Source organism: Ranitomeya imitator, chromosome 1, assembly GCF_032444005.1.
Source record: "Ranitomeya imitator isolate aRanImi1 chromosome 1, aRanImi1.pri, whole genome shotgun sequence".
Classification (NCBI taxonomy): Eukaryota; Metazoa; Chordata; class Amphibia; order Anura; family Dendrobatidae; genus Ranitomeya; species Ranitomeya imitator.
This window is the reverse complement of record NC_091282.1, coordinates 979,637,926-979,663,625: the sequence shown is the minus strand read 5'-3', so window position 1 is coordinate 979,663,625 and position 25,700 is coordinate 979,637,926.

The window sequence follows — 25,700 nt, the reverse complement described above, 5'->3', positions numbered from 1 at the left end:
GATGTGGGGACATGTGAAGCTCTATCACCACTGTGGATGTGATGTGGGGAAATGTGACTCTCTATCACCACTGTGGATATGATGTGGAGACATGTGACTCTCTATCACCACTGTGGTTATGATGTGGGGACATTTGAAGCTCTATCACCACTGGGGATATGATGTGGAGACATGTGAAGCTCTATCACCACTGGGGATGTGATGTGGGGACATGTGACTATTTATCACCACTGTGGATGTGATGTGGGGACATGTGAAGCTCTATCACCACTGTGGATGTGATGTGGAGACATGTGACTCTCTATCACCACTGTGGATATGATGTGGGGACATGTGAAGCTCTATCACCACTGTGGATATGATGTGGAGACATGTGACTCTCTATCACCACTGTGAATGTGATGTGGAGACATGTGAAGCTCTATCACCACTGTGGATATGATGTGGAGACATGTGAAGCTCTAACAACACTGTGGATGTGATGTGGGGACATGTGACTCTCTATCACCACTGTGGATGTGATGTGGTGATATGTGAAGCTCTATCACCACTGGGGATGTGATGTGGGGACATGTGACTCTCTATCACCACTGTGGATGTGATGTGGGGCATGTGAAGCTCTATCACCACTGTGGATGTGATGTGGTGACATGTGAAGCTCTATCACCACTGGGGATGTGATGTGGGGACATGTGACTCTCTATCACCACTGTGGATGTGATGTGGTGACATGTGAAGCTCTATCACCACTGGGGATGTGATGTGGGACATGTGACTCTCTATTACTACTGTGGATGTGATGTGGGGCATGTGAAGCTCTATCACCACTGTGGATATGATGTGGTGACATGTGAAGCTCTATCACCACTGGGGATGTGATGTGGGGACATGTGACTCTCTATCACCACTGTGGATGTGATGTGGTGACATGTGAAGCTCTATCACCACTGGGGATGTGATGTGGGGACATGTGACTCTCTATCACCACTGTGGATGTGATGTGGGGCATGTGAAGCTCTATCACCACTGTGGATGTGATGTGGGGACATGTGACTCTCTATCACCACTGTGGATATGATGTGGGGACATGTGAAGCTCTATCACCACTGGGGATGTGATGTGGGGACATGTGACTCTCTATCACCACTGTGGATGTGATGTGGGGACATGTGAAGCTCTATCACCACTGTGGATATGATGTGGGGACATGTGAAGCTCTATCACCACTGGGGATGTGATGTGGGGACATGTGACTCTTTATCACCACTGTGGATATGATGTGGAGACATGTGAAGCTCTATCACCACTGGGGATGTGATGTCGGGACATGTGACTCTCTATCACCACTGTGGATGTGATGTCGCTACATGTGACTCTCTATCACCACTGTGGATGTGATGTGGAGACATGTGAAGCTCTATCACCACTGTGGATGTGATGTGGTGACATGTGAAGCTCTATCACCACTGGGCATGTGATGTGGGGACATGTGAAGCTCTATCACCACTGTGGATGTGATGTGGGGCATGTGAAGCTCTATGACCACTGTGGATGTGATGTGGTGACATGTGAAGCTCTGTCACTACTGTGGATGTGATGTGGGGCATGTGACGCTCTATCACTACTGTGGATGTGATGTGGGGCATGTGACGCTCTATCACCACTGTGGATATGATGTAGGAAAATGTGAAGCTCTATCACCACTGTGGATGTGATGTGGAGACATGTGAAGCTCTATCACTACTGTGGATGTGATGTGGGGCATGTGACGCTCTATCACCACTGTGGATATGATGTAGGGAAATGTGAAGCTCTATCACCACTGTGGATGTGATGTGGGGACATGTGACTCTCTATCACCACTGTGGATGTGATGTGGGGCATGTGAAGCTCTATCACCACTGTGGATGTGATGTGGGGACATGTGACTCTCTATCACCACTGTGGATATGATGTGGGGACATGTGAAGCTCTATCACCACTGGGGATGTGATGTGGGGACATGTGACTCTCTATCACCACTGTGGATGTGATGTGGTGACATGTGAAGCTCTATCACCACTGTGGATATGATGTGGTGACATGTGAAGCTCTATCACCACTGTGGATGTGATGTGGGGACATGTGACTCTCTATCACCACTGTGGATGTGATGTGGGGACATGTGAAGCTCTATCACCACTGTGGATATGATGTGGGGACATGTGAAGCTCTATCACCACTGGGGATGTGATGTGGGGACATGTGACTCTTTATCACCACTGTGGATATGATGTGGAGACATGTGACTCTCTATCACCACTGTGGATATGATGTGGGGACATGTGAAGCTCTATCACCACTGTGGATATGATGTGGAGACATGTGAAGCTCTATCACCACTGCGGATGTGATGTCGGGACATGTGACTCTCTATCACCACTGTGGATGTGATGTGGAGACATGTGAAGCTCTATCACCACTGTGGATATGATGTGGTGACATGTGAAGCTCTATCACCACTGGGGATGTGATGTCGGGACATGTGACTCTCTATCACCACTGTGGATGTGATGTGGTGACATGTGAAGCTCTATCACCACTGGGGATGTGATGTGGGGACATGTGAAGCTCTATCACCACTGTGGATGTGATGTGGGGCATGTGAAGCTCTATGACCACTGTGGATGTGATGTGGTGACATGTGAAGCTCTGTCACTACTGTGGATGTGATGTGGGGCATGTGACGCTCTATCACTACTGTGGATGTGATGTGGGGCATGTGACGCTCTATCACCACTGTGGATGTGATATGGAGACATGTGAAGCTCTATCACTACTGTGGATGTGATGTGGGGCATGTGACGCTCTATCACCACTGTGGATATGATGTAGGGGAATGTGAAGCTCTATCACCACTGTGGATGTGATGTAGGGACATGTAATGCTCTATCACCACTGTGGATGTGATGTGGTGACATGTGAAGCTCTATTACCACTGGGGATGTGATGTGAAGACATGTGAAGCTCTATCACCACTGTGGATGTGATGTGGAGACATGTGAAGCTCTATCACCACTGTGGATGTGATGTGGAGACATGTGAAGCTCTATCACTACTGTGGATGTGATGTGGGGCATGTGACGCTCTATCACCACTGTGGATATGATGTAGGGAAATGTGAAGCTCTATCACCACTGTGGATGTGATGTAGGGACATGTAATGCTCTATCACCACTGTGGATGTGATGTGGTGACATGTGAAGCTCTATTACCACTGTGGATGTGATGTGTGGACATGGGGAGCTCTATCACCACTGTGGATGTGATGTGGAGACATGTGAAGTTCTATCACCACTGGGGATGTGATGTGAAGACATGTGAAGCTCTATCACCACTGTGGATGTGATGTGGAGACATGTGAAGCTCTATCACCACTGGGGATGTGATGTGGAGACATGTGAAGCTCTATCACCACTGGGGATGTGATGTGAGGACATGTGACACTCTATCACCACTGTGGACGTGATGTGGAGACATGTGAAGCTCTATCACCACTGTGAATGTGATGTGGGGCATGTGACGCTCTATCACCACTGTGGATATGATGTGGTGACATGTGAAGCTCTATCACCACTGGGGATGTGATGTGAGGACATGTGAAGCTCTATCACCACTGTGGATGTGATGTGGAGACATGTGAAGCTCTATCACCACTGGGGATGTGATGTGGAGACATGTGAAGCTCTATCACCACTGGGGATGTGATGTGAGGACATGTGACGCTCTATCACCACTGTGGATGTGATGTGGGGCATGTGACACTCTATCACCACTGTGGATATGATGTGGTGACATGTGAAGCTCTATCACCACTGTGGATGTGATGTGGAGACATGTGACGCTCTATCACCACTGTGGATATGATGTGGTGACATGTGAATCTCTATCACCACTGTAGATGTGATGTGAGGACATGTGAAGCTCTATCACCACTGTGGATGTGATGTGGAGACATGTGAAGCTCTATCACCACTGGGGATGTGATGTGGAGACATGTGAAGCTCTATCACCACTGTGGATGTGATGTGGAGACATGTGAAGCTCTATCACCACTGGGGATGTGATGTGAGGACATGTGAAGCTCTATCACCACTGTGGATGTGATGTGGAGACATGTGAAGCTCTATCACCACTGTGAATGTGATGTGGGGACACGTGAAGCTCTATCACCACTGTGGATGTGATGTGGTGACATGTGAAGCTCTATCACCACTGGGGATGTGATGTGAGGACATGTGAAGCTCTATCACCACTGTGGATGTGATGTGGAGACATGTGAAGCTCTATCACCACTGGGGATGTGATGTGGAGACATGTGAAGCTCTATCACCACTGGGGATGTGATGTGAGGACATGTGATGCTCTATCACCACTGTGGATGTTATGTGGGGCATGTGACGCTCTATCACCACTGTGGATATGATGTGGTGACATGTGAAGCTCTATCACCACTGGGGATGTGATGTGGAGACATGTGAAGCTCTATCACCACTGTGGATGTGATGTGGAGACATGTGAAGCTCTATCACCACTGTGAATGTGATGTGGGGACACGTGAAGCTCTATCACCACTGTGGATGTGATTTGGGGACATGTGAAGCTCTATCACCACTGTGGATGTGATGTGGGGACATGGGGAGCTCTATCACCACTGTGGATGTGATGTGGGGACATGTGACTCTCTATCACCACTGTGGTTATGATGTGGGGACACGTGAAGCTCTATCACCACTGTGGATGTGATTTGGGGACATGTGAAGCTCTATCACCACTGTGGATGTGATGTGGGGACATGTGAAGCTCTATCACCACTGTGGATGTGATGTGGGGACATGTGAAGCTCTATCACCACTGTGGATGTGATGTGGGGACATGTGACTCTCTATCACCACTGTGGTTATGATGTGGGGACACGTGAAGCTCTATCACCACTGTGGATGTGATTTGGGGACATGTGAAGCTCTATCACCACTGTGGATGTGATGTGGGGACATGGGGAGCTCTATCACCACTGTGGATGTGATGTGGGGCATGTGAAGCTCTATCACCACTGTGGATGTGATGTGGAGACAAGTGAAGCTCTATCCCTATTGTGGATGTGATGTGGGGCATGTGAAGCTCTATCACCACTGTGGATGTTATGCGGGGACATATGAAGCTCTATCACTACTGTGGATATGATGTGGGGCATGTGAAGCTCTATCACCACTGTGGATATGATGTGGTGACATGTGAAGCTCTATCACCACTGGGGAAGTGATGTGAGGACATGTGAAGCTCTATCACCACTGTGGATGTGATGTGGAGACATGTGAAGCTCTATCACCACTGGGGATGTGATGTGGAGACATGTGAAGCTCTATCACCACTGGGGATGTGATGTGAGGACATGTGACGCTCTATCACCACTGTGGATGTGATGTGGGGCATGTGACACTCTATCACCACTGTGGATATGATGTGGTGACATGTGAAGCTCTATCACCACTGTGGATGTGATGTGGAGACATGTGACGCTCTATCACCACTGTGGATATGATGTGGTGACATGTGAATCTCTATCACCACTGGGGATGTGATGTGAGGACATGTGAAGCTCTATCACCACTGTGGATGTGATGTGGAGACATGTGAAGCTCTATCACCACTGGGGATGTGATGTGGAGACATTTGAAGCTCTATCACCACTGGGGATGTGATGTGAGGACATGTGACGCTCTATCACCACTGTGGATGTGATGTGGGGCATGTGACGCTCTATCACCACTGTGGATATGATGTGGTGACACGTGAAGCTCTATCACCACTGTGTATGTGATGTGGAGACATGTGAAGCTCTATCACCACTGTGGATGTGATGTGGAGACATGTGAAGCTCTATCACCACTGGGGATGTGATGTGAGGACATGTGAAGCTCTATCACCACTGTGGATGTGATGTGGAGACATGTGAAGCTCTATCACCACTGTGAATGTGATGTGGGGACACGTGAAGCTCTATCACCACTGTGGATGTGATGTGGTGACATGTGAATCTCTATCACCACTGGGGATGTGATGTGAGGACATGTGAAGCTCTATCACCACTGTGGATGTGATGTGGAGACATGTGAAGCTCTATCACCACTGGGGATGTGATGTGGAGACATGTGAAGCTCTATCACCACTGGGGATGTGATGTGAGGACATGTGACGCTCTATCACCACTGTGGATGTTATGTGGGGCATGTGACGCTCTATCACCACTGTGGATATGATGTGGTGACATGTGAAGCTCTATCACCACTGGGGATGTGATGTGGAGACATGTGAAGCTCTATCACCACTGTGGATGTGATGTGGAGACATGTGAAGCTCTATCACCACTGTGAATGTGATGTGGGGACACGTGAAGCTCTATCACCACTGTGGATGTGATTTGGGGACATGTGAAGCTCTATCACCACTGTGGATGTGATGTGGGGACATGGGGAGCTCTATCACCACTGTGGATGTGATGTGGGGACACGTGAAGCTCTATCACCACTGTGGATGTGATTTGGGGACATGTGAAGCTCTATCACCACTGTGGATGTGATGTGGGGCATGTGAAGCTCTATCACCACTGTGGATGTGATGTGGAGACAAGTGAAGCTCTATCCCTATTGTGGATGTGATGTGGGGCATGTGAAGCTCTATCACCACTGTGGATATTATGCGTGGACATATGAAGCTCTATCACTACTGTGGATATGATGTGGGGCATGTGAAGCTCTATCACCACTGTGGATATGATGTGGTGACATGTGAAGCTCCATCACTACTGTGGATATGATGTGGTGACATGTGAAGCTCTATCACCACTGGGGATGTGATGTGGGGACATGTGACTCTCTATCACCATTCTGGATATGATGTGGAGACATGTGACTCTCTATCACCACTGTGGATATGATGTGGGGACATGTGAAGATCTATCACCACTGTGGAGATGATGTGGAGATATGTGAAGCTCTATCACCACTGTGGATGTGATGTTGGTACATGTGAAGCTCTATCACTACTGTGGATGTGATGTGAGTACATGTAAAGCTCTATCACCACTGTGGATGTGATGTGGGGACATGTGAAGCTCTGTTACCAGTGTGGATGTGATGTGGAAACCTGTGAAGCTCTATCACCACTGTGGATGTGATGTGGAAACCTGTGAAGCTCTATCACCACTGTGGATGTGATGTAGGGACATGTGAAGCTCTATCACCACTGGGGATATGATGTGGAGACATGTGAAGCTCTATCACCACTGTGGATGTGGAGACATGTGAAGCTCTATCACCACTGTGGATGTGATTTGGGGCATGTGACTCTCTATCACCACTGTGGATGTGATGTGGGGACATGTGAAGCTCTATCACCACTGTGGCTATGATGTGGAGACATGTGAAGCTCTATCACCACTGGGGATGTGATGTGGGGACATGTGACTCTTTATCACCACTGTGGATGTGATGTGGGGACATGTGAAGCTCTATCACCACTGTGGATGTGATGTGGAGACATGTGACTCTCTATCACCACTGTGGATATGATGTGGGGACATGTGAAGCTCTATCACCACTGTGGATATGATGTGGAGACATGTGACTCTCTATCACCACTGTGAATGTGATGTGGAGACATGTGAAGCTCTATCACCACTGTGGATATGATGTGGGGACATGTGAAGCTCTATCACCACTGTGGATATGATGTGGTGACATGTGAAGCTCTATCACCACTGGGGATGTGATGTGGGGACATGTGACTCTCTATCACCACTGTGGATGTGATGTGGTGACATGTGAAGCTCTATCACCACTGGGGATGTGATGTGGGGACATGTGACTCTCTATCACCACTGTGGATGTGATGTGGTGACATGTGAAGCTCTATCACCAATGGGGATGTGATGTGGGGACATGTGACTCTCTATCACCACTGTGGATGTGATGTGGGGCATGTGAAGCTCTATCACCACTGTGGATATGATGTGGTGACATGTGAAGCTCTATCACCACTGGGGATATGATGTGGAGACATGTGACTCTCTATCACCACTGTGGATATGATGTGGGGACATGTGAAGCTCTATCACCACTGTGGATATGATGTGGAGACATGTGAAGCTCTATCACCACTGTGGATATGATGTGGAGACATGTGAAGCTCTATCACCACTGTGGATATGATGTGGTGACATGTGAAGCTCTATCACCACTGGGGATGTGATGTGGGGACATGTGAAGCTCTATCACCACTGGGGATGTGATGTGGGGACATGTGACTCTCTATCACCGCTGTGGATGTGATGTGGGGCATGTGAAGCTCTATCACCACTGTGGATATGATGTGGTGACATGTGAAGCTCTATCACCACTGGAGATGTGATGTGGGGACATGTGACTCTCTATCACCACTGTGGATGTGATGTGGGGCATGTGAAGCTCTATCACCACTGTGGATATGATGTGGTGACATGTGAAGCTCTATCACCACTGGGGATGTGATGTGGGACATGTGACTCTTTATCACCACTGTGGATATGATGTGGAGACATGTGACTCTCTATCACCACTGTGGATATGATGTGGGGACATGTGAAGCTCTATCACCACTGTGGATATGATGTGGGGACATGTGAAGCTCTATCACCACTGGGGATGTGATGTGGTGACATGTGAAGCTCTATCACCACTGGGGATGTGATGTGGTGACATGTGAAGCTCTATCACCACTGGGGATGTGATGTGGGGACATGTGAAGCTCTATCACCACTGGGGATGTGATGTGGAGACATGTGAAGCTCTATCACCACTGTGGATATGATGTGGAGACATGTGACTCTCTATCACCACTGTGGATATGATGTGGGGACATGTGACTCTCTGTCACCACTGTGGATATGATGTGGAGACATGTGAAGCTCTATCACCACTGGGGATGTGATGTGGTGACATGTGAATCTCTATCACCACTGGGGATGTGATGTGGGGACATGTGAAGCTCTATCACCACTGTGGATGTGATGTGGGGCATGTGAAAATGAGCAAATTAACATTAACATGAACAGATTATCCTGTAAGGGAAAAACACCCAATAGGGTCCGACACAATAATACTTAAAGAGGTTGTCTGGGCATTCTGTATAATTTGTGTGTATGTGAAGCTCTATGGCCAATGTGTATAGGATGTGAGGACATGATAACCTCTGTCACCACTGTGGATGTGATGTGGGGACATGTGAAGCTCTATCACCACTGTGGATGTGATGTGGGGACATGTGAAGCTCTATCACCACTGTGGATGTGATGTGGGGACATGTGACTCTCTATCACCACTGTGGTTATGATGTGGGGACACGTGAAGCTCTATCACCACTGTGGATGTGATTTGGGGACATGTGAAGCTCTATCACCACTGTGGATGTGATGTGGGGACATGGGGAGCTCTATCACCACTGTGGATGTGATGTGGGGCATGTGAAGCTCTATCACCACTGTGGATGTGATGTGGAGACAAGTGAAGCTCTATCCCTATTGTGGATGTGATGTGGGGCATGTGAAGATCTATCACCACTGTGGATGTTATGCGGGGACATATGAAGCTCTATCACTACTGTGGATATGATGTGGGGCATGTGAAGCTCTATCACCACTGTGGATATGATGTGGTGACATGTGAAGCTCTATCACCACTGGGGAAGTGATGTGAGGACATGTGAAGCTCTATCACCACTGTGGATGTGATGTGGAGACATGTGAAGCTCTATCACCACTGGGGATGTGATGTGGAGACATGTGAAGCTCTATCACCACTGGGGATGTGATGTGAGGACATGTGACGCTCTATCACCACTGTGGATGTGATGTGGGGCATGTGACACTCTATCACCACTGTGGATATGATGTGGTGACATGTGAAGCTCTATCACCACTGTGGATGTGATGTGGAGACATGTGACGCTCTATCACCACTGTGGATATGATGTGGTGACATGTGAATCTCTATCACCACTGGGGATGTGATGTGAGGACATGTGAAGCTCTATCACCACTGTGGATGTGATGTGGAGACATGTGAAGCTCTATCACCACTGGGGATGTGATGTGGAGACATTTGAAGCTCTATCACCACTGGGGATGTGATGTGAGGACATGTGACGCTCTATCACCACTGTGGATGTGATGTGGGGCATGTGACGCTCTATCACCACTGTGGATATGATGTGGTGACACGTGAAGCTCTATCACCACTGTGTATGTGATGTGGAGACATGTGAAGCTCTATCACCACTGTGGATGTGATGTGGAGACATGTGAAGCTCTATCACCACTGGGGATGTGATGTGAGGACATGTGAAGATCTATCACCACTGTGGATGTGATGTGGAGACATGTGAAGCTCTATCACCACTGTGAATGTGATGTGGGGACACGTGAAGCTCTATCACCACTGTGGATGTGATGTGGTGACATGTGAAGCTCTATCACCACTGGGGATGTGATGTGAGGACATGTGAAGCTCTATCACCACTGTGGATGTGATGTGGAGACATGTGAAGCTCTATCACCACTGGGGATGTGATGTGGAGACATGTGAAGCTCTATCACCACTGGGGATGTGATGTGAGGACATGTGACGCTCTATCACCACTGTGGATGTTATGTGGGGCATGTGACGCTCTATCACCACTGTGGATATGATGTGGTGACATGTGAAGCTCTATCACCACTGGGGATGTGATGTGGAGACATGTGAAGCTCTATCACCACTGTGGATGTGATGTGGAGACATGTGAAGCTCTATCACCACTGTGAATGTGATGTGGGGACACGTGAAGCTCTATCACCACTGTGGATGTGATTTGGGGACATGTGAAGCTCTATCACCACTGTGGATGTGATGTGGGGACATGGGGAGCTCTATCACCACTGTGGATGTGATGTGGGGCATGTGAAGCTCTATCACCACTGTGGATGTGATGTGGAGACAAGTGAAGCTCTATCCCTATTGTGGATGTGATGTGGGGCATGTGAAGCTCTATCACCACTGTGGATATTATGCGGGGACATATGAAGCTCTATCACTACTGTGGATATGATGTGGGGCATGTGAAGCTCTATCACCACTGTGGATATGATGTGGTGACATGTGAAGCTCCATCACTACTGTGGATATGATGTGGTGACATGTGAAGCTCTATCACCACTGGGGATGTGATGTGGGGACATGTGACTCTCTATCACCATTCTGGATATGATGTGGAGACATGTGACTCTCTATCACCACTGTGGATATGATGTGGGGACATGTGAAGATCTATCACCACTGTGGAGATGATGTGGAGATATGTGAAGCTCTATCACCACTGTGGATGTGATGTTGGTACATGTGAAGCTCTATCACTACTGTGGATGTGATGTGAGTACATGTGAAGCTCTATCACCACTGTGGATGTGATGTGGGGACATGTGAAGCTCTGTTACCAGTGTGGATGTGATGTGGAAACCTGTGAAGCTCTATCACCACTGTGGATGTGATGTGGAAACCTGTGAAGCTCTATCACCACTGTGGATGTGATGTGGAAACCTGTGAAGCTCTATCACCACTGTGGATGTGATGTAGGGACATGTGAAGCTCTATCACCACTGGGGATATGATGTGGAGACATGTGAAGCTCTATCACCACTGTGGATGTGGAGACATGTGACTCTCTATCACCACTGTGGATGTGATTTGGGGCATGTGACTCTCTATCACCACTGTGGATGTGATGTGGGGACATGTGAAGCTCTATCACCACTGTGGCTATGATGTGGAGACATGTGAAGCTCTATCACCACTGGGGATGTGATGTGGGGACATGTGACTCTTTATCACCACTGTGGATGTGATGTGGGGACATGTGAAGCTCTATCACCACTGTGGATGTGATGTGGAGACATGTGACTCTCTATCACCACTGTGGATATGATGTGGGGACATGTGAAGCTCTATCACCACTGTGGATATGATGTGGAGACATGTGACTCTCTATCACCACTGTGAATGTGATGTGGAGACATGTGAAGCTCTATCACCACTGTGGATATGATGTGGGGACATATGAAGCTCTATCACCACTGTGGATATGATGTGGTGACATGTGAAGCTCTATCACCACTGGGGATGTGATGTGGGGACATGTGACTCTCTATCACCACTGTGGATGTGATGTGGTGACATGTGAAGCTCTATCACCACTGGGGATGTGATGTGGGGACATGTGACTCTCTATCACCACTGTGGATGTGATGTGGTGACATGTGAAGCTCTATCACCAATGGGGATGTGATGTGGGGACATGTGACTCTCTATCACCACTGTGGATGTGATGTGGGGCATGTGAAGCTCTATCACCACTGTGGATATGATGTGGTGACATGTGAAGCTCTATCACCACTGGGGATATGATGTGGAGACATGTGACTCTCTATCACCACTGTGGATATGATGTGGGGACATGTGAAGCTCTATCACCACTGTGGATATGATGTGGAGACATGTGAAGCTCTATCACCACTGTGGATATGATGTGGAGACATGTGAAGCTCTATCACCACTGTGGATATGATGTGGTGACATGTGAAGCTCTATCACCACTGGGGATGTGATGTCGGGACATGTGACTCTCTATCACCACTGTGGATGTGATCTGGTGACATGTGAAGCTCTATCACCACTGGGGATGTGATGTGGGGACATGTGAAGCTCTATCACCACTGTGGATGTGATGTGGGGCATGTGAAAATGAGCAAATTAACATTAACATGAACAGATTATCCTGTAAGGGAAAAACACCCAATAGGGTCCGACACAATAATACTTAAAGAGGTTGTCTGGGCATTCTGTATAATTTGTGTGTATGTGAAGCTCTATGGCCAATGTGTATAGGATGTGAGGACATGATAACCTCTGTCACCACTGTGGATGTGATGTGGGGACATGTGAAGCTCTATCACCACTGTGGTTATGATGTGGGGACACGTGAAGCTCTATCACCACTGTGGATGTGATTTGGGGACATGTGAAGCTCTATCACCACTGTGGATGTGATGTGGGGACATGGGGAGCTCTATCACCACTGTGGATGTGATGTGGGGCATGTGAAGCTCTATCACCACTGTGGATGTGATGTGGAGACAAGTGAAGCTCTATCCCTATTGTGGATGTGATGTGGGGCATGTGAAGCTCTATCACCACTGTGGATGTTATGCGGGGACATATGAAGCTCTATCACTACTGTGGATATGATGTGGGGCATGTGAAGCTCTATCACCACTGTGGATATGATGTGGTGACATGTGAAGCTCCATCACTACTGTGGATATGATGTGGTGACATGTGAAGCTCTATCACCACTGGGGATGTGATGTGGGGACATGTGAAGCTCTATCACTACTGTGGATGTTATGTGGGGACATGTGAAGCTCTATCACCACTGTGGATGTGATGTGGGGACATGTGAAGCTCTATCACTACTGTGGATGTGATGTGGGGCATGTGAAGCTCTATCACCAATGTGAATGTGATGTGGAGACATGTGAAGCTCCATCACTACTGTGGATATGATGTGGTGACATGTGAAGCTCTATCACCACTGGGGATGTGATGTGGGGACATGAGACTCTCTATCACCACTGTGGATATGATGTGGAGACATGTGACTCTCTATCACCACTGTGGATATGATGTGGGTACATGTGAAGATCTATCACCACTGTGGAGATGATGTGGTGACACCTGAAGCTCTATCACCACTGTGGATATGATGTGGAGACATGTGAAGCTCTATCACCACTGTGGATGTGATGTTGGTACATGTGAAGCTCTATCACTACTGTGGATGTGATGTGAGTACATGTGAAGCTCTATCACCACTGTGGATGTGATGTGGGGACATGTGAAGCTCTGTTACCAGTGTGGATGTGATGTGGAAACCTGTGAAGCTCTATCACCACTGTGGATGTGATGTGGGGACATGTGACTCTCTATCACCACTGTGGATATGATGTGGAGACATGTGACTCTCTATCACCACTGTGGTTATGATGTGGGGACATGTGAAGCTCTATCACCACTGGGGATATGATGTGGAGACATGTGAAGCTCTATCACCACTGTGGATATGATGTGGAGACATGTGAAGATCTATCACCACTGTGGAGATGATGTGGTGACACCTGAAGCTCTATCACCACTGTGGATATGATGTGGAGACATGTGAAGCTCTATCACCACTGTGGATGTGATGTTGGTACATGTGAAGCTCTATCACTACTGTGGATGTGATGTGAGTACATGTGAAGCTCTATCACCACTGTGGATGTGATGTGGGGACATGTGAAGCTCTGTTACCAGTGTGGATGTGATGTGGAAACCTGTGAAGCTCTATCACCACTGTGGATGTGATGTGGGGACATGTGACTCTCTATCACCACTGTGGATATGATGTGGAGACATGTGACTCTTTATCACCACTGTGGATGTGATGTGGGGACATGTGAAGCTCCATCACCACTGTGGATATGATGTGGAGACATGTGAAGCTCTATCACCACTGTGGATATGATGTGGTGACATGTGAAGCTCTATCACCACTGGGGATGTGATGTGGGGACATGTGACTCTCTATCACCACTGTGGATGTGATGTGGTGACATGTGAAGCTCTATCACCACTGGGGATGTGATGTGGGGACATGTGACTCTCTATCACCACTGTGGATGTGATGTGGGGCATGTGAAGCTCTATCACCACTGTGGATGTGATGTGGGGACATGTGACTCTTTATCACCACTGTGGATATGATGTGGAGACATGTGACTCTCTATCACCACTGTGGATATGATGTGGGGGACATGTGAAGCTCTATCACCACTGTGGATATGATGTGGAGACATGTGAAGCTCTATCACCACTGTGGATATGATGTGGAGACATGTGAAGCTCTATCACCACTGTGGATATGATGTGGTGACATGTGAAGCTCTATCACCACTGGGGATGTGATGTCGGGACATGTGACTCTCTATCACCACTGTGGATGTGATGTGGTGACATGTGAAGCTCTATCACCACTGGGGATGTGATGTGGGGACATGTGAAGCTCTATCACCACTGTGGATGTGATGTGGGGCATGTGAAGCTCTATGACCACTGTGGATGTGATGTGGTGACATGTGAAGCTCTGTCACTACTGTGGATATGATGTGGGGCATGTGAAGCTCTATCACCACTGTGGATGTGATGTCGAGACATGTGAAGCTCTATCACTACTGTGGATGTGATGTGGGGCATGTGACGCTCTATCACCACTGTGGATATGATGTAGGGAAATGTGAAGCTCTATCACCACTGTGGATGTGATGTAGGGACATGGGGAGCTCTATCACCACTGTGGATGTGATGTGGTGACATGTGAAGCTCTATCACCACTGGGGATGTGATGTGAAGACATGTGAAGCTCTATCACCACTGTGGATGTGATGTGGAGACATGTGAAGCTCTATCACCACTGGGGATGTGATGTGGAGACATGTGAAGCTCTATCACCACTGGGGATGTGATGTGAGGACATGTGACACTCTATCACCACTGTGGATGTGATGTGGGGCATGTGACGCTCTATCACCACTGTGGATATGATGTGGTGACATGTGAAGCTCTATCACCACTGGGGATGTGATGTGAGGACATGTGAAGCTCTATCACCACTGTGGATGTGATGTAGGGACATGTAATGCTCTATCACCACTGTGGATGTGATGTGGTGACATGTGAAGCTCTATCACCACTGGGGATGTGATGTGAAGACATGTGAAGCTCTATCACCACTGGGGATGTGATGTGGAGACATGTGAAGCTCTATCACCACTGGGGATGTGATGTGAGGACATGTGACACTCTATCACCACTGTGGATGTGATGTGGGGCATGTGACGCTCTATCACCACTGTGGATATGATGTGGTGACATGTGAAGCTCTATCACCACTGGGGATGTGATGTGAGGACATGTGAAGCTCTATCACCACTGTGGATGTGATGTGAAGACATGTGAAGCTCTATCACCACTGGGGATGTGATGTGGAGACATGTGAAGCTCTATCACCACTGGGGATGTGATGTGAGGACATGTGACACTCTATCACCACTGTGGATGTGATGTGGGGCATGTGACGCTCTATCACTACTGTGGATATGATGTGGGGCATGTGAAGCTCTATCACCACTCTGGATATGATGTGGTGACATGTGAAGCTCCATCACTACTGTGGATATGATGTGGTGACATGTGAAGCTCTATCACCACTGGGGATGTGATGTGGGGACATGTGAAGCTCTATCACTACTGTGGATGTTATGTGGGGACATGTGAAGCTCTATCACCACTGTGGATGTGATGTGGGGACATGTGAAGCTCTATCACTACTGTGGATGTGATGTGGGGCATGTGAAGCTCTATCATCAATGTGAATGTGATGTGGAGACATGTGAAGCTCCATCACTACTGTGGATATGATGTGGTGACATGTGAAGCTCTATCACCACTGGGGATGTGATGTGGGGACATGAGACTCTCTATCACCACTGTGGATATGATGTGGAGACATGTGACTCTCTATCACCACTGTGGATATGATGTGGGTACATGTGAAGATCTATCACCACTGTGGAGATGATGTGGTGACACCTGAAGCTCTATCACCACTGTGGATATGATGTGGAGACATGTGAAGCTCTATCACCACTGTGGATGTGATGTTGGTACATGTGAAGCTCTATCACTACTGTGGATGTGATGTGAGTACATGTGAAGCTCTATCACCACTGTGGATGTGATGTGGGGACATGTGAAGCTCTGTTACCAGTGTGGATGTGATGTGGAAACCTGTGAAGCTCTATCACCACTGTGGATGTGATGTGGGGACATGTGACTCTCTATCACCACTGTGGATATGATGTGGAGACATGTGACTCTCTATCACCACTGTGGTTATGATGTGGGGACATGTGAAGCTCTATCACCACTGGGGATATGATGTGGAGACATGTGAAGCTCTATCACCACTGTGGCTATGATGTGGAGACATGTGAAGCTCTATCACCACTGGGGATGTGATGTGGGGACATGTGACTCTTTATCACCACTGTGGATGTGATGTGGGGACATGTGAAGCTCCATCACCACTGTGGATATGATGTGGAGACATGTGAAGCTCTATCACCACTGTGGATATGATGTGGTGACATGTGAAGCTCTATCACCACTGGGGATGTGATGTGGGGACATGTGACTCTCTATCACCACTGTGGATGTGATGTGGTGACATGTGAAGCTCTATCACCACTGGGGATGTGATGTGGGGACATGTGACTCTCTATCACCACTGTGGATGTGATGTGGGGCATGTGAAGCTCTATCACCACTGTGGATGTGATGTGGGGACATGTGACTCTTTATCACCACTGTGGATATGATGTGGAGACATGTGACTCTCTATCACCACTGTGGATATGATGTGGGGGACATGTGAAGCTCTATCACCACTGTGGATATGATGTGGAGACATGTGAAGCTCTATCACCACTGTGGATATGATGTGGAGACATGTGAAGCTCTATCACCACTGTGGATATGATGTGGTGACATGTGAAGCTCTATCACCACTGGGGATGTGATGTCGGGACATGTGACTCTCTATCACCACTGTGGATGTGATGTGGTGACATGTGAAGCTCTATCACCACTGGGGATGTGATGTGGGGACATGTGAAGCTCTATCACCACTGTGGATGTGATGTGGGGCATGTGAAGCTCTATGACCACTGTGGATGTGATGTGGTGACATGTGAAGCTCTGTCACTACTGTGGATATGATGTGGGGCATGTGAAGCTCTATCACCACTGTGGATGTGATGTCGAGACATGTGAAGCTCTATCACTACTGTGGATGTGATGTGGGGCATGTGACTCTCTATCACCACTGTGGATATGATGTAGGGAAATGTGAAGCTCTATCACCACTGTGGATGTGATGTAGGGACATGGGGAGCTCTATCACCACTGTGGATGTGATGTGGTGACATGTGAAGCTCTATCACCACTGGGGATGTGATGTGAAGACATGTGAAGCTCTATCACCACTGTGGATGTGATGTGGAGACATGTGAAGCTCTATCACCACTGGGGATGTGATGTGGAGACATGTGAAGCTCTATCACCACTGGGGATGTGATGTGAGGACATGTGACACTCTATCACCACTGTGGATGTGATGTGGGGCATGTGACGCTCTATCACCACTGTGGATATGATGTGGTGACATGTGAAGCTCTATCACCACTGGGGATGTGATGTGAGGACATGTGAAGCTCTATCACCACTGTGGATGTGATGTAGGGACATGTAATGCTCTATCACCACTGTGGATGTGATGTGGTGACATGTGAAGCTCTATCACCACTGGGGATGTGATGTGAAGACATGTGAAGCTCTATCACCACTGGGGATGTGATGTGGAGACATGTGAAGCTCTATCACCACTGGGGATGTGATGTGAGGACATGTGACACTCTATCACCACTGTGGATGTGATGTGGGGCATGTGACGCTCTATCACCACTGTGGATATGATGTGGTGACATGTGAAGCTCTATCACCACTGGGGATGTGATGTGAGGACATGTGAAGCTCTATCACCACTGTGGATGTGATGTGAAGACATGTGAAGCTCTATCACCACTGGGGATGTGATGTGGAGACATGTGAAGCTCTATCACCACTGGGGATGTGATGTGAGGACATGTGACACTCTATCACCACTGTGGATGTGATGTGGGGCATGTGACGCTCTATCACTACTGTGGATATGATGTGGGGCATGTGAAGCTCTATCACCACTGTGGATATGATGTGGTGACATGTGAAGCTCCATCACTACTGTGGATATGATGTGGTGACATGTGAAGCTCTATCACCACTGGGGATGTGATGTGGGGACATGTGAAGCTCTATCACTACTGTGGATGTTATGTGGGGACATGTGAAGCTCTATCACCACTGTGGATGTGATGTGGGGACATGTGAAGCTCTATCACTACTGTGGATGTGATGTGGGGCATGTGAAGCTCTATCACCAATGTGAATGTGATGTGGAGACATGTGAAGCTCCATCACTACTGTGGATATGATGTGGTGACATGTGAAGCTCTATCACCACTGGGGATGTGATGTGGGGACATGAGACTCTCTATCACCACTGTGGATATGATGTGGAGACATGTGACTCTCTATCACCACTGTGGATATGATGTGGGTACATGTGAAGATCTATCACCACTGTGGAGATGATGTGGTGACACCTGAAGCTCTATCACCACTGTGGATATGATGTGGAGACATGTGAAGCTCTATCACCACTGTGGATGTGATGTTGGTACATGTGAAGCTCTATCACTACTGTGGATGTGATGTGAGTACATGTGAAGCTCTATCACCACTGTGGATGTGATGTGGGGACATGTGAAGCTCTGTTACCAGTGTGGATGTGATGTGGAAACCTGTGAAGCTCTATCACCACTGTGGATGTGATGTGGGGACATGTGACTCTCTATCACCACTGTGGATATGATGTGGAGACAAGTGACTCTCTATCACCACTGTGGTTATGATGTGGGGACATGTGAAGCTCTATCACCACTGGGGATATGATGTGGAGACATGTGAAGCTCTATCACCACTGTGGCTATGATGTGGAGACATGTGAAGCTCTATCACCACTGGGGATGTGATGTGGGGACATGTGACTCTTTATCACCACTGTGGATGTGATGTGGGGACATGTGAAGCTCCATCACCACTGTGGATATGATGTGGAGACATGTGAAGCTCTATCACCACTGTGGATATGATGTGGTGACATGTGAAGCTCTATCACCACTGGGGATGTGATGTGGGGACATGTGACTCTCTATCACCACTGTGGATGTGATGTGGTGACATGTGAAGCTCTATCACCACTGGGGATGTGATGTGGGGACATGTGACTCTCTATCACCACTGTGGATGTGATGTGGGGCATGTGAAGCTCTATCACCACTGTGGATGTGATGTGGGGACATGTGACTCTTTATCACCACTGTGGATATGATGTGGAGACATGTGACTCTCTATCACCACTGTGGATATGATGTGGGGGACATGTGAAGCTCTATCACCACTGTGGATATGATGTGGAGACATGTGAAGCTCTATCACCACTGTGGATATGATGTGGAGATATGTGAAGCTCTATCACCACTGTGGATATGATGTGGTGACATGTGAAGCTCTATCACCACTGGGGATGTGATGTCGGGACATGTGACTCTCTATCACCACTGTGGATGTGATGTGGTGACATGTGAAGCTCTATCACCACTGGGGATGTGATGTGGGGACATGTGAAGCTCTATCACCACTGTGGATGTGATGTGGGGCATGTGAAGCTCTATGACCACTGTGGATGTGATGTGGTGACATGTGAAGCTCTGTCACTACTGTGGATATGATGTGGGGCATGTGAAGCTCTATCACCACTGTGGATGTGATGTCGAGACATGTGAAGCTCTATCACTACTGTGGATGTGATGTGGGGCATGTGACGCTCTATCACCACTGTGGATATGATGTAGGGAAATGTGAAGCTCTATCACCACTGTGGATGTGATGTAGGGACATGGGGAGCTCTATCACCACTGTGGATGTGATGTGGTGACATGTGAAGCTCTATCACCACTGGGGATGTGATGTGAAGACATGTGAAGCTCTATCACCACTGTGGATGTGATGTGGAGACATGTGAAGCTCTATCACCACTGGGGATGTGATGTGGAGACATGTGAAGCTCTATCACCACTGGGGATGTGATGTGAGGACATGTGACACTCTATCACCACTGTGGATGTGATGTGGGGCATGTGACGCTCTATCACCACTGTGGATATGATGTGGTGACATGTGAAGCTCTATCACCACTGGGGATGTGATGTGAGGACATGTGAAGCTCTATCACCACTGTGGATGTGATGTAGGGACATGTAATGCTCTATCACCACTGTGGATGTGATGTGGTGACATGTGAAGCTCTATCACCACTGGGGATGTGATGTGAAGACATGTGAAGCTCTATCACCACTGGGGATGTGATGTGGAGACATGTGAAGCTCTATCACCACTGGGGATGTGATGTGAGGACATGTGACACTCTATCACCACTGTGGATGTGATGTGGGGCATGTGACGCTCTATCACCACTGTGGATATGATGTGGTGACATGTGAAGCTCTATCACCACTGGGGATGTGATGTGAGGACATGTGAAGCTCTATCACCACTGTGGATGTGATGTGGAGACATGTGAAGCTCTATCACCACTGGGGATGTGATGTGGAGACATGTGACTCTCTATCACCACTGTGGATGTGATGTGGAGACATGTGAAGCTCTATCACCACTGGGGATGTGATGTGAGGACATATGACGCTCTATCACCACTGTGGATGTGATGTGGGGCATGTGACGCTCTATCACCACTGTGGATATGATGTGGTGACATGTGAAGCTCTATCACCACTGGGGATGTGATGTGAGGACATGTGAAGCTCTATCACCACTGTGGATGTGATGTGGAGACATGTGAAGCTCTATCACCACTGTGAATGTGATGTGGGGACACGTGAAGCTCTATCACCACTGTGGATGTGATGTGGGGACATGTGAAGCTCTATCACCACTGTGGATGTGATGTAGGGACATGTGAAGCTCTATCACCACTGTGGATGTGATGTGGGGACATGTGAAGCTCTATTACCACTGTGGATATGATGTGGTGACATGTGAAGCTCAATCACCACTGTGGATATGATGTGGAGACATGTGAAGCTCTATCACCACTGTGGATGTGATGTTGGTACATGTGAAGCTCTATCACTACTGTGGATGTGATGTGAGTACATGTGAAGCTCTATCACCACTGTGGATGTGATGTGGGGACATGTGAAGCTCTGTTACCAGTGTGGATGTGATGTGGAAACCTGTGAAGCTCTATCACCACTGTGGATGTGATGTGGGGACATGTGACTCTCTATCACCACTGTGGATATGATGTGGAGACATGTGACTCTCTATCACCACTGTGGTTATGATGTGGGGACATGTGAAGCTCTATCATCACTGGGGATATGATGTGGAGACATGTGAAGCTCTATCACCACTGTGGCTATGATGTGGAGACATGTGAAGCTCTATCACCACTGGGGATGTGATGTGGGGACATGTGACTCTTTATCACCACTGTGGATGTGATGTGGGGACATGTGAAGCTCTATCACCACTGTGGATGTGATGTGGAGACATGTGACTCTCTATCACCACTGTGGATATGATGTGGGGACATGTGAAGCTCTATCACCACTGTGGATATGATGTGGAGACATGTGACTCTCTCTCACCACTGTGGATGTGATGTGGAGACATGTGAAGCTCCATCACCACTGTGGATATGATGTGGAGACATGTGAAGCTCTATCACCACTGTGGATATGATGTGGTGACATGTGAAGCTCTATCACCACTGGGGATGTGATGTGGGGACATGTGACTCTCTATCACCACTGTGGATGTGATGTGGTGACATGTGAAGCTCTATCACCACTGGGGATGTGATGTGGGGACATGTGACTCTCTATCACCACTGTGGATGTGATGTGGGGCATGTGAAGCTCTATCACCACTGTGGATGTGATGTGGGGACATGTGACTCTTTATCACCACTGTGGATATGATGTGGAGACATGTGACTCTCTATCACCACTGTGGATATGATGTGGGGGACATGTGAAGCTCTATCACCACTGTGGATATGATGTGGAGACATGTGAAGCTCTATCACCACTGTGGATATGATGTGGAGACATGTGAAGCTCTATCACCACTGTGGATATGATGTGGTGACATGTGAAGCTCTATCACCACTGGGGATGTGATGTCGGGACATGTGACTCTCTATCACCACTGTGGATGTGATGTGGTGACATGTGAAGCTCTATCACCACTGGGGATGTGATGTGGGGACATGTGAAGCTCTATCACCACTGTGGATGTGATGTGGGGCATGTGAAGCTCTATGACCACTGTGGATGTGATGTGGTGACATGTGAAGCTCTGTCACTACTGTGGATATGATGTGGGGCATGTGAAGCTCTATCACCACTGTGGATGTGATGTGGAGACATGTGAAGCTCTATCACTACTGTGGATGTGATGTGGGGCATGTGCCGCTCTATCACCACTGTGGATATGATGTAGGGAAATGTGAAGCTCTATCACCACTGTGGATGTGATGTAGGGACATGTAATGCTCTGTCACCACTGTGGATGTGATGTGGTGACATGTGAAGCTCTATCACCACTGGGGATGTGATGTGAAGACATGTGAAGCTCTATCACCACTGTGGATGTGATGTGGAGACATGTGAAGCTCTATCACCACTGGGGATGTGATGTGGAGACATGTGAAGCTCTCTCACCACTGGGGATGTGATGTGAGGACATGTGACACTCTATCACCACTGTGGATGTGATGTGGGGCATGTGACGCTGTATCACCACTGTGGATATGATGTGGTGACATGTGAAGCTCTATCACCACTGGGGATGTGATGTGAGGACATGTGAAGCTCTATCACCACTGTGGATGTGATGTAGGGACATGTAATGCTCTATCACCACTGTGGATGTGATGTGGTGACATGTGAAGCTCTATCACCACTGGGGATGTGATGTGAAGACATGTGAAGCTCTATCACCACTGGGGATGTGATGTGGAGACATGTGAAGCTCTTTCACCACTGGGGATGTGATGTGAGGACATGTGACACTCTATCACCACTGTGGATGTGATGTGGGGCATGTGACGCTCTATCACCACTGTGGATATGATGTGGTGACATGTGAAGCTCTATCACCACTGGGGATGTGATGTGAGGACATGTGAAGCTCTATCACCACTGTGGATGTGATGTGGAGACATGTGAAGCTCTATCACCACTGGGGATGTGATGTGGAGACATGTGACTCTCTATCACCACTGTGGATGTGATGTGGAGACATGTGAAGCTCTATCACCACTGGGGATGTGATGTGAGGACATATGACGCTCTATCACCACTGTGGATGTGATGTGGGGCATGTGACGCTCTATCACCACTGTGGATATGATGTGGTGACATGTGAAGCTCTATCACCACTGGGGATGTGATGTGAGGACATGTGAAGCTCTATCACCACTGTGGATGTGATGTGGAGACATGTGAAGCTCTATCACCACTGTGAATGTGATGTGGGGACACGTGAAGCTCTATCACCACTGTGGATGTGATGTGGGGACATGTGAAGCTCTATCACCACTGTGGATGTGATGTAGGGACATGTGAAGCTCTATCACCACTGTGGATGTGATGTGGGGACATGTGAAGCTCTATCACCACTGTGGATATGATGTGGTGACATGTGAAGCTCTATCACCACTGTGGATGTGATGTGGGGACATGTGAAGCTCTATCACTACTGTGGATGTGATGTGAGTACATGTGAAGCTCTATCACCACTGTGGATGTGATGTGGGGACATGTGAAGCTCAATCACCACTGGGGATATGATGTGGAGACATGTGAAGCTCTATCACCACTGTGGATATGATGTGGAGACATGTGAAGCTCTATCACCACTGTGGATGTGATGTTTGGCATGTGAAGCTCCATCACCACTGTGGCTAGGATGTGGAGACATGTGAAGCTCTATCACCACTGGGGATGTGATGTGGGGACATGTGACTCTTTATCACCTCTATGGATGTGATGTGGGGACATGTGAAGCTCTATCACCACTGTGGATGTGATGTGGAGACATGTGACTCTCTATCACCACTGTGGATATGATGTGGGGACATGTGAAGCTCTATCACCACTGTGGATATGATGTGGAGACATGTGACTCTCTATCACCACTGTGAATGTGATGTGGAGACATGTGAAGCTCTATCACCAGTGTGGATATGATGTGGAGACATGTGAAGCTCTATCACCACTGTGGATGTGATGTGGGGACATGTGACGCTCTATCACGACTGTGGATATGATGTGGTGACATGTGAAGCTCTATCACCACTGGGGATGTGATGTGGGGACATGTGAAGCTCTATCACCACTGTGGATATGATATGGAGACATGTGAAGCTCTATCACCACTGTGGATGTGATGTGGTGACATGTGAAGCTCTATCACCACTGGGGATGTGATGTGAGGACATGTGAAGCTCTATCACCACTGTGGATGTGATGTGGAGACATGTGAAGCTCTATCACCACTGGGGATGTGATGTGAGGACATGTGAAGCTCTATCACCACTGTGAATGTGATGTGGGGACACGTGAAGCTCTATCACCACTGTGGATGTGATGTGGGGACATGTGAAGCTCTATCACCACTGTGGATGTGATGTAGGGACATGTGAAGCTCTATCACCACTGTGGATGTGATGTGGGGACTAGTGTTGAG